We start from the raw sequence: 16,817 nt of genomic DNA, 5'->3' as shown, positions 1-16,817 counted from the left end.
AGTTTCCCTCGGTAAGAAACCAAGGTTTATCGAACCAGTAGGAGTCAAGGATCACGTGAAGGTCATTGGTGACGGAGTGTAGTGCAGCGCAACACCAGAGATTCCGGCGCTAACGTGGAACTTGCACAACACAATCAAAATACTTTGCCCCAACGTAACAGTGAGGTTGTCAATCTCACCGGCTTGCTGTAAACAAAGGATTAATTGTATAGTGTGGAAAATGATGTTTGTTTGCGAAGAACCGTAAAGAACAATGTTTGCAGTAGATTGTATTCAGATGTAAAGAATGGACCGGGGTCCATAGTTCACTAGTGGTGTCTCTCCAATAAGAGAAATAGCATGTTGGGTGAACAAATTACATTTGGGCAATTGACAAATAGAGAGGGCATAACAATGCACATACATATCATGATGACTACTATGAGATTTAATCAGGGAATTACGACAAAGTACATAGACCGCTATCCAGCATGCATCTATGCCTAAAAAGTCCACCTTCGGGTTAGCATCCGCACCCCTTCCAGTATTAAGTTGCAAACAATAGACAATTGCATTAAGTATGGTGCGTAATGTAATCAACACAAATATCCTTAGACAAAGCATTGATGTTTTATCCCTAGTGGCAACAGCACATCCACAACCTTAGAACTTTCTGTCACTGTCCCAGATTCAATGGAGGCATGAACCCACTATCGAGCATAAATGCTCCCTCTTGGAGTCACAAGTATCAACTTGGCCAGAGCCTCTACTAGCAACGGAGAGCATGCAAGAACATAAACAACACATATATGATAGATTGATAATCAACTTGACAGAGTATTCCATATTCATCGGATCCCAACAAACACAACATGTAGCATTACAAATAGATGATCTTGATCATGATAGGAAGCTCACAAGATCTAACATGATAGCACAATTAGGAGAAGACAACCATCTAGCTACTGCAATGTACCCATAGTCCAAGGATGAACTACTCACACATCAATCTGGAGGCAATCATGGTGATGAAGAGTCCTCCGGGAGATGATTCCCCTCTCCGGCAGGGTGCCGGAGGTGATCTCCTGAATCCCCCGAGATGGGATTGGCGGCGGCTGCGTCTCTGGAAGTATTTCTGTATCGTGGCTCTCGGTAATAGGGTTTTTGCGACGGAGGGAATAAATAGGTGGAAGGGAAGCGTCGGGGGGCTGACGAGGGGCCCACACCATAGGGTGGCGCGGGCCCCTCCCTAGCCGCGCGACCCTATGGTGGCGGCGCCTCGTGGCCCCACTTCATATGATCTTCGGTCTTCTGGAAGCTCCGTGGAAAAATAAGACCCTGGGCGTTGATTTCGTCCAATTCCGAGAATATTTCCTTTGTAGGATTTCTGAAACCAAAAACAGCAGAAAACAGCAACTGGCTCTTCGGCATCTCGTCAATAGGTTAGTGCCGGAAAATGCATAATAATGATGTAAAGTATGTATAAAACATGTGAGTATTTTCATAAAAGTAGCATGGAACATAAGAAATTGTAGATACGTTTGAGACGTATCAAACATCCCCAAGCTTAGTCCCTACTCGCCCTCGAGTAGGTAAACGATAACAAGGATAATTTCTGAAGTGATATGCTATCATAATCTTGATCAATACTATTGTAAAGCATATGAGATGAATGAAGTGATTCGAAGCAATGGTAAAGAAAATGACTAAACAACTGAATCATATAGCAAAGACTTTTCATGAATAGTACTTTGAAGACAAGCATCAATAAGACTTGCATAGGAGTTAACTCATAAAGCAATAAATTCTTAGTAGAAAGCTTTGAAACAACACAAAGGAAGATATAAATTTCAGCGGTTGCTTTCAACTTCAACATGTATATCTCATGGATAATTGTCAACACAAAGTAATATGATGAATGCAAATAAGCAAGTATGTAGGAATCAATGCACATAGTTGACACAAGTGTTTGCTTCTAAGATAGAAAGAAGTAGGTAGACTGACTCAACATAAAAGTATAAGAAAGTCCCTTCGCAGAGGGAAGCATGGATTACTATTTTTGTGCTACAGCTTTTATTTTGAAAACATAGAAACAATTTTGTCAACGGTAGTAATAATTCATATGTGTTATGTATAAGACATCCTATAAGTTGCAAGCCTCATGCATAGAATACCAATAGTGCTCGCACCTTGTCCTAATTAGCTTGGATTTACATGGATTATCATTGCATAACATATGTTTCAACCAAGTGTCACAAAGGGGTACCTCTATGCCGCCTGTACAAAGGTCTAAAGAGAAAGTTCGCATTGGATTTCTCGCTTTTGATTATTCTCAACTTAGACATCCATACCGGGACAACATAGAAAATAGATAATGGACTCGTCTTTAATGCATAAGCATTCGACAACAAATAATATTCTCATAAGAGATTGAGGATTGATTGTCCAATACTGAAAATTCCACCATGATTCATGGCTTTAGTTAGCGGCCTGATACGTCTCCGACGTATCGATAATTTCTTATGTTCCATGCCACATTATTGATGATATCTACATGTTTTATGCACACTTTATGTCATATTTATGCATTTTCCGGCACTAACCTATTAACGAGATGCCGAAGAGCCGCTTGTCTGTTTTCTGCTGTTTTTGGTTTCAGAAATCCTAGGAAATATTCTCGGAATTGGACGAAATCAACGCCCAGGGGCCTATTTTGCCACGAAGCTTCCAGAAGACCGAAGGAGTCACGAAGTGGGGCCACGGGGAGCCGACACGCTAAGGCGGCGCGGCCAAGGGGGGCCCGCGCCGCCCTAGTGTGTGGCCCCCCTGTCAGGCCCCCTGACCTATCTCCTCCGCCTACTTAAAGCCTTCGTTGCGAAACCCCCAGTACAGAGAGCCACGATACGGAAAACCTTCCAGAGACACCGCCGCCGCCAATCCCATCTCGGGGGATTCAGGAGATCGCTCTCGGCACCCTGCCGGAGAGGGGAATCATCTCCCGGAGGACTCTTCACCGCCATGGTCGCCTCCGGAGTGATGAGTGAGTAGTTCACCCCTGGACTATGGGTCCATAACACTAGCTAGATGGTCGTCTTCTCCTAATTGTGCTTCATTGTCGGATCTTGTGAGCTGCCTAACATGATCAAGATCATCTATCTGTAATGCTATATGTTGTGTTTGTTAGGATTCGATGGATAGAGAATACTATGTTATGTTGATTATCAATCTATTACCTATGTGTTGTTTATGTTCTTGCATGCTCTCCGTTATTAGTAGAGGCTCTAGCCAAGTTTTTGCTAGTAACTCCAAGAGGGAGTATTTATGCTCGATAGAGGGTTCATGCCTCCATTAAATCTGGGACAATGACCGAAAGTTCTAAGGTTGTGGATGTGCTGTTGCCACTAGGGATAAAACATCGATGCTATGTCCGAGGATGTAGTTGTTGATTACATTACGCACCATACTTAATGCAATTGTCTGTTGTTTGCAACTTAATACTGGAAGGGGTTCGGATGATAACCTGAAGGTGGACTTTTTAGGCATAGATGCATGATGGATAGCGGTCTATGTACTTTGTCGTAATGCCCAATTAAATCTCACTATACTCATCATATCATGTATGTGCATGGTCATGCCCTCTTTATTTGTCAATTGCCCAACTATAATTTGTTCACCCAACATGCTATTTATCTTATGGGAGAGACACCTCTAGTGAACTGTGGACCCCGGTCCATTCTTTTAATCGAATACAATCTATTGCAATACTTGTTCTACTGTTTTCTGCAAACAATCATCATCCACACTATACATCTAATCCTTTGTTACAGCAAGCCGGTGAGATTGACAACCTCACTGTTTCATTGGGGCAAAGTACTTTGGTTGTGTTGTGCAGGTTCCACGTTGGTGCCGGAATCCCTGGTGTTACGCCGCACTACATCTCGCCGCCATCAACCTTCAACGTGCTTCTTGACTCCTACTGGTTCAATAAACCTTGGTTTCTAACTGAGGTAAACTTACTGCTGTACGCATCACACCTTCCACTTGGGGTTCCCAACGGTCGCGTGCTGTATGCGTGTCAAGCTAAATTTCGAGCTCCGTTGCCGGGGAGATCAAGACACGCTGCAAGGGGAGTCTCCACATCCAATCTCTTTACTTTGTTTTTGTCTTGCTTTATTTTATTTACTACTTTGTTTGCTGCATTATATCAAAATACAAAAAAAATTAGTTGCTAGCTTTACTTTATTTACTGTCTTGTTTGCACTCTATATCAAAAACACAAAAAAATTAGTTACTTGCATTTTACTTAGTTACTTGCATTTTACTTTTGTTACCATGTCTAGTTCTGCACCTGTTACTTCTTCACCTGAGGAATTAGTCTTCACTTTTAAACAAGGGGATGAGGAGAGTTTTAAAGATGCTTGGTCCAGAATTTTTGATTCTTATCGTAAAGCTGAACCTCAAATGACTCTAAGTTGCTCCTTAGTAACTTTTATTTTGGGCTTATGATTCGCTATAGATATGCCTTGGATGCTGTAGTGGGAGGAGATTTCCTTCATTGCAATGGGGATCAAGCTTTTAATGCCATAAAGAAATTGGTTGCATCACATGATTCAGCTAATAACTTTGATTCAGCCCTTATTAGCATTTATAATAGATTAAACACTCTTGAGACAAGTGCATCTCGCTTGCACGAAAATTATAGCTATGTTCGTAACCGTCTTGATCAAGTTTTAGTGAACTCTGAACCTTCATTATGGGATCCTACTATTAAAGTTGTTATTGGTGATCAAACTTTTCATGCCAATTGTGATATTATGTCTGAATTTTGCCTTATGCCTAAGAGTATTTATGAATCTTTGACACTTTGGGGACTCGTTGAAGGGGGAGAAGGAATAACTCTTATTGATAACTCTGTTATAATTCCTAAGGGAACAGCTGCGGGTGTTCATACAACCATTCTTGGAAGAACAATATCCATTGATTATCTTGTTATTGAATGTGTAGGAACAGGACAAATCACACTCGGAAGATCCCTGATGAAACTATTGGGAGCAGTCATAGATGTGGGAGAAGGCACCCTAAAATTCACCTCTACACCGAGGGGTAGACATGTATTCCCTAAATCAAAGAGTAAGAAAAAGAACAAGAAAGGTAAGTGTAAAGCCCAAGGTAATGTTGATGCACCATCTTTCGATAATACTTGATACACACTTTCTGCGCCTAGCTGAATGGCGTTAAAGAAAAGCGCTTATGGGAGACAACCCATGATTTTACTACTGCACTTTTATTTTATATTTGAGTCTTGGAAGTTGTTACTACTGTAGCAACCTCTCCTTATCTTATTTTGTTGCATTGTTGTGCCAAGTAAAGTCTTTGATAGTAAGGTTCATACTAGATTTGGATTACTGCGCAGAAACAGATTTCTTTGCTTTCACGAATCTGGGCCTAATTCTCTGTAGGTAACTCATAAAATTATGCCAATTTACGTGAGTGATCCTCAGATATGTACGCAACTTTCATTCAATTTGAGCATTTTCATTTGAGCAATTCTGGTGCCTCAATCAAATTCGTCTTTACGAACTGTTCTGTTTTGACAGATTCTGCCTTTTATTTCGCATTGCCTGTTTTGCTATGCTTGATGGATTTTTCGATTTCATTAACTTTCAGTAGCTTTGTGCAATGTCCAGAAGTGTTAAGAATGATTATGTCACCTCTGAAAATGTAAATTTTGATTGTGCACTAACCCTCTAATGAGTTGTTTTGAGTTCGGTGTGGCGGAAGTTTTCAAGGATCAAGAGAGGGAGATGATACAATATGATCAAGAAGAGTGAAAGCTCTAAGCTTGGGGATGCCCCGGTGGTTCACCCCTGCATATTTCAAGAAGACTCAAGCATCTAAGCTTGGGGATGCCCAAGGCATCCCCTTCTTCATCGACAACATTATCAGGTTCCTCTAGTGAAACTATATTTTTATTCCGTCACATCTTATGCACTTTGCTTGGAGCGTCTATTTGTTTTTGTTTCTGTTTTGTTTGAATAAAATGGATCCTAGCATTCATTGTGTGGGAGAGAGACACGCTCCGCTGTTGCATATGGACAAATATGTCCTTAGGCTTTACTCATAGTGTTCATGGCGAAGGTTGAATCTTCTTCGTTAAATTGTTATATGGTTAGAAACGGGAAATGCTACATGTAGTAATTGGTAAAATGTCTTGAATAATTTGATACTTAGCAATTGTTCTGCTCATGTTTAAGCTCTTGCATCCTATACTTTGCACCTATTAATGAAGAAATACATAGAGCTTGCTAAAATTTGGTTTGCATAATTGGTCTCTCTAAGGTCTAGATAATTTCTAGTAAAGAGTTTGAACAACAAGGAAGATGGTGTAGAGTCTTATAATGTTTACAATATGTCTTTTATGTGAGTTTTGCTGCACCGCTTCATACTTGTGTTTGTTTCAAACAACCTTGCTAGCCTAAACCTTGTATCGAGAGCGAATACTTCTCATGCATCTAAAATCCTTGAGCCAACCACTATGCCATTTGTGTCCACCATACCTACCTACTACATGGTATTTCTCCGCCATTCCAAAGTAAATTGCTTGAGTGCTACCTTTAAATTTCTATCCTTTACCCTTTGCAATATATAGCTCATGGGACAAATAGCCTAAAAACTATTGTGGTATTGAATATTTAATTATGCACTTTATCTCTTATTAAGTTGCTTGTTGGGCGATAACCATGTTCCTGGGGACGCCATCAACTACTCTTTGTTGAATATCATGTGAGTTGCTATGCATGTCCGTATTGTCTGAAGTAAGGGCGATTTACCATGAGTTGAATGGTTTGAGCATGCATACTGTTAGAGAAGAACATTGGGCCGCTAACTAAAGCCATGATCCATGGTGGAAGTTTCAGTTTTGGACAAATATCCTCAATCTCATATGAGAAAATTAATAATTGTTGAATGCTTATGCATAAAAGAGGAGTCCATTATCCGTTGTCTATGTTGTCCCGGTATGGATGTCTAAGTTGAGAATAATCAAAAGCGAGAAATCCAATGCGAGCTTTCTCCTTAGACCTTTGTACAGGCGGCATAGAGGTACCCCTTTGTGACACTTGGTTAAAACATATGTATTGCGGTGATAATCCAGGTAATCCAAGCTAATTAGGACAAGGTGCGGGCACTATTAGTATACTATGCATGAGGCTTGCAACTTGTAGGATATAATTTACATAATGCATATGCTTTATTACTACCGTTGACAAAATTGTTTCTTGTTTTCAAAACCAAAGCTCTAGCACAAATATAGCAATCAATGCTTCCCTCTGCGAAGGGCCTTTCTTTTACTTTTATGTTGAGTCGGTTCACCTATTTCTCTCCACCTCAAGAAGCAAACACTTGTGTGAACTGTGCATTGATTCCTACATACTTGCATATTGCACTTGTTATATTACTTTACATTGACAATATCCATGAGATATACATGTTACAAGTTGAAAGCAACCGCTGAAACTTAATCTTCCTTTGTGTTGCTTCAATGCCTTTACTTTGAATTGTTGCTTTATGAGTTAACTCTTATGCAAGACTTATTGATGCTTGTCTTGAAAGTACTATTCATGAAAAGTCTTTGCTATATGATTCATTTGTTTACTCATGTCACTAGTAGGAAAACCCTTATAGGCGAAGCTTAGTTCTGTGGCGCACCGTTTTGAGTGCGCCACAGAAATTTATTTTGTGGCGCACAAAGCTCGGTGCGCCACAGAAATAGCTTAATTTTGTGGCGCACTACTAAACCGTGCGCCACAAAAACTTGGTGGGCCCCACATCCTGTCACCCCCAATCATTGGTTTTACAATTTCTATGGCGCACAAACCTCGGTGCGCCACAGAAATACTTCTCGTGGCGCACGGCAACGAGTGCGCCACAAAAATAAGGTATTCGTGACGCATCGTTTTGTGTGCGCCACGAAATAAGGTATTCACGTAGGCGCACTGCGCTCGGTGCGCCACGAAATAAGCTATTCTGTGGCGCACTCGTGGTTGGTGCGCCACGGAGTTAGCGAACCAGATCTACAAAAGTGAGCCAACCTCCCACCTACCACACTACACAAGCCATTCTTCTTCCTCCATCTAGCTCGTCCCCCCTTCTCTCTCATACCATTTTGACTCTACTTTTCATTTGCTTGGGTATTTATTGCACTTACTTTGGTTGATACTTAATTGGAGTTGAGGAGAAGGCTCTCCATACTCTCTCCTCCTCTCGAAGTCATCGATCGCGGTCTCGTCTCGGTATCGAATCTAGAAGGTGAGTAGTTGGAGGAGACATACATATGCTTGGAGGAGACATGCATATGCTTGTAGATCTTGTGTGGCCGTCGTGTGTATGGATGCTTGTTGCGGGTGAAGCGCTTGTGTGTGTGCCGGTGTGGTGCATGGATGTTTGCCGAAATGTTGATTCATTTCCGTTTCGGCAAGTTTTGCACTACCCATATGTGCTACTTTGAGGAGAGGTCATGCCGAATTTTTCCACTCCATGTAATACCTTGAGGAGAGGTACGGCCCATGCATGTGTGTGCATTTGGTGCGGTTCTAATTTCCTGTTCTATGTATACCATTTGCGAGGCAAGCATGGTCCTCTCGATGAGTTCCGCTCGAATCTCTAGATACAAGATAGACGCGAAGGAGGACATGATTCGGAACAATAGGCGCCGGATAAGATGTCCGTGTCGATCATGCAAACTCGAGCGCCTGGATCAACCCCGATTCCGGACAAGCCGGAGGAGCACCTCGCTGAGGCGCGGTTTCATGCAAGACAACCAGGCGCGGCCGGCCCCATCAAATGGTGCGCATGAAGACCATGTCGAGCGAGATGACTATCATCATGAAGAAGACTATCATCATGCCGACGGGGACTATCATCATGAAGAAGAAGTCGACGGAGAAGATCATCATGAAGAAGAAGATGCCGGCGGAGAACATCATCATGATGAGGAAGAAGATTCCGGCGCGACCCCGCTAATTTCGGCCTTGTGGGACTCTCATGTTCAAGATCTTCTCCTCCAGGAGACGAGCAACGATAGAGTTGCAGCTAGAGAGAGAGCCAAGCTGTCGCAAATGGAGAAAGACGGGATGACTCCGATCTTTCCTGGGTGTCGTCCGGCGGGATACGCGCTTGCATGTAACGCTTGATTACCTGCGGATGAAGACGCGGAACAAGTGGACCGATTCCGGCTTCGAGCAAGAGCTTAAAATTCGGCACGATCGTCTCCCGGAGGGGAACACATTGCCAAGTAGTACCGAGGAGGCCAAGAAAGTCGTGTGTCCCCTTGACCTACCGCACGAAAAATACCACGCTGCATTAATGATTGTGTGATTTATAGGTGCGAGTACAAGGACAGAACCACATGTCCGGTGTGTGGCCACGGACGGTACAAGGTTGGGAACAAGAAGGTACCTCGAAAGGTGGTATGGTACTTTCCTATCACTCCCCGTCTGCAGCGGTATTTCGTGGACCCTAAGGAAGCAAAGCTCATGCAATGGCACGAGGAAAGGCAGAAGCCCGAAGAAGATCCGGAGATGGGCTATATGCTGACATACCCTTCAGACGCTGGACAGTGGCAAACATTGGACATCGCCTTCCCTAGGTTCGCGGGCGACGCAAGGAACATCAGGCTGGGTATGAGCACCGATGGACTCAATCCATTCGGCAACCAGAGTAGCACGCATAGCACCTGGCCTGTGTTTGTATGGCCTTACAACCTACCCCGTGGCTGTGCACCAAGCAAAGGTACATACACACGAGTATTCTCATTCGGGGGCCGAAACAACCAGGTGTCGACATGCATTTGTATCTCGGGCTGCTGAAAGAGGAGTTAGACACGTTGTGGAAGACGCCACCCCGTACGTGGGACGCCTACACTAGAACTTATTTCGATATGAGAGCCGCGTTGATCACGACGGTCACGGACTATCCCGGTTACGCATATGTATCTGCCGGGTGGGCCACGGATTCAATGGCTGTGTGAAGTGCATGGACGATACCCCGCATCTACAACTACCAAGGGATCCCGGGTCCTCGAAAACCGTCTACCCAGGTGCTCGAAGGTGGCTTCGCTTGGATCACCCGTGGAGAAAACGCGGTGATCTGTTCAATGGTAAAGATGAGCCCGAGGGACCCCCACGCCCGAGGAGCGGCGCAGAAATCAATGATCTTCGAAAAATTGGAAGGAGTGCCCAGCGCCGGGAAAGAAGCGACCGAAGCCGGAGCCGCTGCTCGGTGTATGGAAAGCGAGGTACTGTTTTCCACGACTTGGAGTACTTGGAAGGTCCTCCACACGCCCCACGGCCTCGATGTCATGCACATTACGAAGAACGTTACCGAAGTCCGCTTGGCACTCTTTGCAACTCGAGAAAAGTCCAAGGATGGACCGAAAGCAAGATACGATCTTAAACATTTTGGCATCGGGAAAGATCTTCAAGCCCCGATACGACGATGATGATGATGATGATGATGATGATCGGACGGAAGGGACTCAACGTCTCCGTAAAAGGGCTAAGAAGAACGCGGTGCAGCTTCCCGCTGCCTGCTTCACAACGAGTCCGAAGGAGCTCGAGCGATTTTCAGGTGCCTCCTAGGAGTGAAAGTTCCTCACGGTTACTCGGGGAATATAAGCGGATATCCGGACGTAGCGAAGAAGAGGTTCACGGGATGAAGTCTCACGATTGCCACGTGCTAATGACGCGGATACTTCCCGTTGCGATCCGAGGCATAATGGACGAGCACGTCCGTGATACGCTGTTTGGCCTATGCAACTTTTTTGACGTTATCACCGGGAAGTCGATCGGCGTGAGGCAGCTCAAGATGCTACGGGATGAGATCGTGGTGATACTATGTGAGCTCGAGATTTACTTCCCGCCTGCATTCCGTGATATATGCGTCCATCTCCTTCTCCATGTCGTTGAAGACATCAAGCGGCTCGGCCCAACGTTCCTCCACAACATGATGCCTTTCGAAAGGCGGAACGGTGTCATGAAAGGATACGTTCGCAATAGGGCCCGTCCGGACGCAAGCATGGCCAAGGGGTTTCTAACCTACGAGTGCATCTCCTTCGCCGGAATTATCTAAGCACCGAGGACGACGAGGATCATGTTGGTCTACCCCCGGGACGCACCTCGGGAGGCTCGGCTGGAGTCGGTCACCGCGAGGGCTACCGCTCGGTCCATGTCGGCATTGAAAATCGACGCGACGACTTTGACGGGGCTCACCGGGTCGCGCTACAACACTTAAAACTGACCGAACCTTTCGTGCAAGAGCACAAAAGCATGGTCGAGCAGAATTACATCGATATGGGCCGGCCGAGGAAGATGGGAGACGTAACCAAAAAGCACAACTCCGGCTTCACGCGTTGGTTCAAGCAAACTCAAGCTGTTTGAAGCACGGAGAAATACGCCTTCTACCGAAGATGAAAAACTCATATACACCTTATCACAGGGACCCGCGCATAATGTAAGGACCTATCAGGGGTACGACATCAACGGTTGCAGATTCTACACCGAGGAAAAGGACAGAAATAGTGAAAATCAAAACTCAGGAGTAACTATGCTTGTCATACGCCGATGACGAGACTAATGTCAAGGAAAGATTTTTTGGAAGGATCGAGGAGATATGGGAGCTCAATTACTGTGGAGAGACGGTGCCAATGTTTCGTGTGAGATGGGCCAAGAAGGTCGAAAAAGAAGGCCGATATTTCACAACCATGGTTATACCCGATGCAAAATCGAAGAACGCATCCGCGAAAAATGAGCCATGGGTACTCGGTAGCCAAGTTGACCAATGCTTCTTCATCACCGATCCGTCGAGGCCTAGCCGTGTTGTCGTGAGGAGGGGCAAGAGGAGCATCATAGGAATGCAAGGAGACGCCAACGAGGAAGACTTGGACAAGAACGGTGACCCGAAGATGGAGGAGGAATTCGACGAGCACTTCGACATGCCTACTACTAGTAAAGTAAGAAGGAAGACCTCCCTACCCTCTAAAGGTTGTCCGTTCACGCGAAGAAATCTCAAGGTGGCCGGCATAAAGTATTCAACCGCCAACAACCGAAAGGGCAAGAAGATTGCGAAGAGACGCTAGAGCTCGTTGCCGGGACGAAGAAGATCTTTTTTTGGTCTATCACATGTGTGTGAGTGTGTGTGTTAGACAAGTACATGCATGTGTGTGTGAGAGAAACAAGAACATGTTTGTATGAGACAAGTAATTTATAATTCTCTCTACTAATTACTAAATAATGTTGTGTTATTTATTGAAATGTAACTAAAATATGAAAAAAGGAATAAAAATTGTGTGGCAGCCGGGGTTCGAACCCGGCTACTAACTGCCTAACATTGGCCTTAACCACTAGACTAGTGCTATGTATCTGTCAAGACACGGCGAGTAAACCGTTTTGTTTTGCTAAGTGTCTTAATTCCGTGGCGCACTCCCCGCTAGGTGCGCCACGAAATAAGGAATTTTGTGGCGCATGTCGGTGTTGATGCGCCACGAAATCTTAATTCCGTGGCGCACCGAGAGGGATGCGCCACGGAATTTGGACACTTGGTGAAATAACTCGATCAACGGCCAGTTTCTTCCCCACTCGGTCACTCACAACCCTAGCGCCACGGTACTTCTCTCGCGCAACCGCCACCACCGCCTAGCGCCGTCGCCACCGCCTAGAGCCACCGCCTAGCGCCGCCGCTCGTTGAGGAGGAGGACGCCCGAGCCGCCGCCGCCACGCGAGGAGGAGGAGGACGCCCGAGCCGCCGCCGCCACCGAGGAGGAGGAGGACGCCCGAGCCGCCGCCGCCACCGAGGAGGAGGAGGACGCCCGAGCCACCGCCGCCACCGAGGAGGAGGAGGACGCCCGAGCCGCCGCCACCGAGGAGGAGGAGGACACCCGAGCCGCCGTCGCCGAGGAGGAGGAGGAGGACACCCGCCGCCGCCACCGCCACCCGTTCGGTGAGAGAGCTCCTCTCCCCTGTCCTCCCCACTCCCCTGTCCCCTGCCCCTCTCACCTCCCCAGTGAATGCTCTCCTTGCAATGCTGCTTCGAATTCCCTCTCTGGCTAGCCTAGTTGCTATGGATTGCTTGCAATGTTGCTATGGATTGCTCAAATGTGCATCTCCTTGCAATGCTGCTATGGATTGCTCAAATGTGCATCTCCATTAGTTGTTTGGTTGGTTCAATAAAATGCATCAGTAGCAAATGAATGCAGAAACAAATGACCTATATCTACTTTGGTGGCATGTTGTAGTGTAGTATGTATATGTTATTGCTAGGATTTGTTAGCAATTCTTGGTGAAAGCTAATGATGCTACTGGTTTAAATGGAAATGATGAAATGATGCTATGATGAAATGATGAAATGTACAAGCTAGAAATTGATTTAGGTTCTCTTGTTCATGCAAATGATGCTACTCGGTTTAAATGTAAATGCAAATGATGCAGTCAAATGATATTTAATTTATTGCTTGCTATTTTTTTTAATTCATTGGTTGCTGTTTTTTTTAATTCATTGCTTGCACTAGAGCTAATAAAGTTCTTGCTATTTTGTTGGCGGTAGAAAATTTAGGTTTAGAAAAAGAAAATGCTTGGGTTAATAAAATGAAATGCTACTACCTAGGATTTGTTAATAAAATGAAATGCTACTGCCTAGGTTTAGAAAATGAAAATGCTTGGGTTAATTCACCTCTGGCCACCTCTTCCCTAGCAAGAATATTCCTCTGAACCAAAAATGCCTCTGCCTAGCAAGAATGGACAGGCTCTCCTGACCCATTTTGGGGAATATTCCCAATGGCTTGTCTCTGACCCATTTTGGAGAATATTCTCCCTCTTGTGGATTGACATCACAATTCAAAAAAAGAAACGATGGCATTGTCCTATGTAACACAAGCTGTTCAGCTTGTGTTCTCATACCCTCTGTGCATGCCCTCCATCCTATATAAATGCCTAGTGTAGTGAACCTGAAAACCACACCAAACATGGACAACCTGTCCTGGAGTGCAAAGAGGAGGAGCACTGGCTCCCTTGGTGCCTCTAGCTCTAGGGATGCCACTCTTTCCAAGACTTTTTCTATGGGTAGGGCAGACAAGGAGTTGCTAGTGTATCATAGGAGAAGTGTGCAAGAGAGGGAAGCTTCTGCTGCCAGGTTCAGGTAAGAAGAAGCGACGAGATGGCTTGAACCAGCTAGGTGTGTTCACATACACTACACAAGTTCTCCCGAGTTCCAAAATCCGGACCTAAGGGCAAGATCAAAGCTGAAAAAGTATAAGCATCGGTTGAGGGAAGGAGGACCCACGAGAGGTGTTGCCCTACTATGTAGAACCAAATCTTGAAGAAAAGGTTAAAGCTGGAGTTATCTTGTGCTGGCTGAGGAAGGGCATGAAAAAAATCAAAGATTTGCTATCCTAGTTTGTTGTAGTTAGTTGTAGTTTCATCCATCTAGTTTTAGTGTGTCCTAGGTTGTCTGAATAATTATGTAATGTAAGGGTTGATGTAATTCTTCCATGCAATGATGAATAAAAGGGTTTATGTAATGCTTCTATGCAGATGGTAGGAAATAATGTATGTAATGTAAGGTTAAATTGCTTATGCTCAAATGTTGGCAGTAGCTACTGGTTGGCTTGCTCTATACTGCCTTTTTAAATTTAAGTAATTATCTACTAAAATTTGATTAGCTATTGGTATAATTCTCTTTGAATTTATAAAAAATGTAAATGCAAATGATGCGGTCAAATGCTATTTCATTTATTGCTTGCTATTTTTTTAATTCATTGGTTACTTGTTTTTTTTAATTCATTGCTTGCACTAAAGCTAATAAAGTTCTTGCAATTATTTTTAATTCATTGCTTGCTGTTTTTTTAATTCATTGCTTGCAGTATAGCTAATGGTTCAATAAAATGAACAATGCAGTAGGTTTTTCAATACAATGCCGTAGGTTTTTTAATAAAATGAAATGCTACTTGCCTAGTTGATTTTGAATTGATGCTAGGATTTGTTGGCGAGGTTTAGAAAATGCTACTTGTTTGAATTTTATGAAATGATCATGCTCATGCTCCCTGGTTGCAAGATGAGAATGCATAGATGGTTGATGTTCAAGCATTTTCATTTTCATTTGAAGTCACTAGCATTTCATTTTGGGGAATATTTATGAGTAATAGCATTTTCATTTGTAGTCACTAGCATTTCCATATGATGCTCAAGCTTCGCTATTTAATTATCTCTGGAATTTTATATGTTGATGTTCTTTATTGCTACTTGCTAGCTAGGATTTTGGTTAGTGCTACTTGTAAGTATAAGTGGTTAGTGCTACTTGTAAGTATAAGTGTAATGCTCCAGGTTTTGATGCTCCGGGTTTTGATGTAGTTGTATTCTTCGGGTTTTGATGCTTCGATTTTGATGTAGTTGTAGCTCCAGGTTTTGATGCTTCGGGTTTTTGATGCTCCAGGTTTTGTTGTAGATGCTCTAGGTTTTGATGCTTCGGGTTTTTGATGCTCCAGGTTTTGATGTAGTAGTATTTGGATACAATTTTGTATGATGATGAACATGGTTAGAATGTCGTGAATATGGTGATGAATGTGGGCTCCGGGTTTTGCGGGGATTTCATTGAGTTGCCCATTTCTCCCGAAGCGTTGATTAACTTCCGTTTCGGTTGAGAAATGGGCACTCCTACGTAGAAAAATTAGCAAAAGTCATGCCGAATTTTCTCGGTTGACTTTTGTACTAACTTGTTGCCTCTTTTTAATGAAGTGCAAATAAACATGTCGGGCAACACTTCTAAGCCCGGGAGCCGAACGAAGAAGCGAGAGAGGCCAACAAGGACTTACGGGAGGGCTACGAGCAGCCCCGGAAGGCCGCCGCCGAGTCGCCCGACGATGAGGAAGAGGGCCGGGACGCCGCCTCCGAGGGAGAGGGCCGGGACACCGCCTCCGAGGGAGAGGCCGGGGGGCCGCCGCCGACACCGGCGACGATGACGATACCTGGGACGATGCCGCCCAGACCGGTGAAGAGACGGCCGGTGAAGAGAACGCGGCCAACCGCACGGAAGGTGATAGCGGCGGCAACCCTCAGGAGGGTAAGAAGAAGAGGACGGCGAGGAGGCCAAGGAGGGATCGGAGGCCGCAAGTGCTCGCCAACGTCACCGATCATTTCACGGTAGTCTCCGAAAGTGGCCTACCCTTGGAGCCTTCGTGGGTTGCCAAAGGGTACGACATGCAACTAGGGTGCATCGTCCGTGAAACCGTGCCGATCCTAACTCAGGACCTCAGAAGCAAGGAGAACGAGGCTATCGCCCAATCCCTCCTCTAGAAGCTTCACCAACGATACACGTTCCCGGAGCCGTTAAATAAGAAGGTGGACTCTTTAGCTCTCACGAAGATGAGCACCGCCTTGAGCAGACTGGAAGAACCGGCTGAAGGGAAAGATCGAGGCCGGTGAAAGCTGGGAGAGGATAAGTAGCAAAGACCCGTCGCTCTCCTTAGAATACTTTAATGCATTCAAGTCTTACTTACGGAGTGACGCTGTTAAAAAATGGACCGCCTGGGGGAGAAAATGCGGGATTTGAACTTAGGGACCCACCATTGCGGAAGCGGCGGTTACCGAGGAAAACAGCCCACTTGGGACAAGGAGGATGCCGAGATGGTACGTCCGGGAAAGAAAACCCCCGGCACAAAATCCAGGATGAACGAGGCTAGGAACTTTATCCGGTCCCGCTACTACTTAGGCTGGAAGACGGGGGAATTTATTACGGATCACGAAGACGTGAGGGATTTCGAGAAGTACCGGTAAGGATAGTTCTATATTATT

Source organism: Lolium rigidum, chromosome 7 (genome assembly GCF_022539505.1).
Source record: "Lolium rigidum isolate FL_2022 chromosome 7, APGP_CSIRO_Lrig_0.1, whole genome shotgun sequence".
Taxonomy (NCBI): Eukaryota; Viridiplantae; Streptophyta; class Magnoliopsida; order Poales; family Poaceae; genus Lolium; species Lolium rigidum.
Note: the sequence above shows the minus strand (reverse complement) of the source record.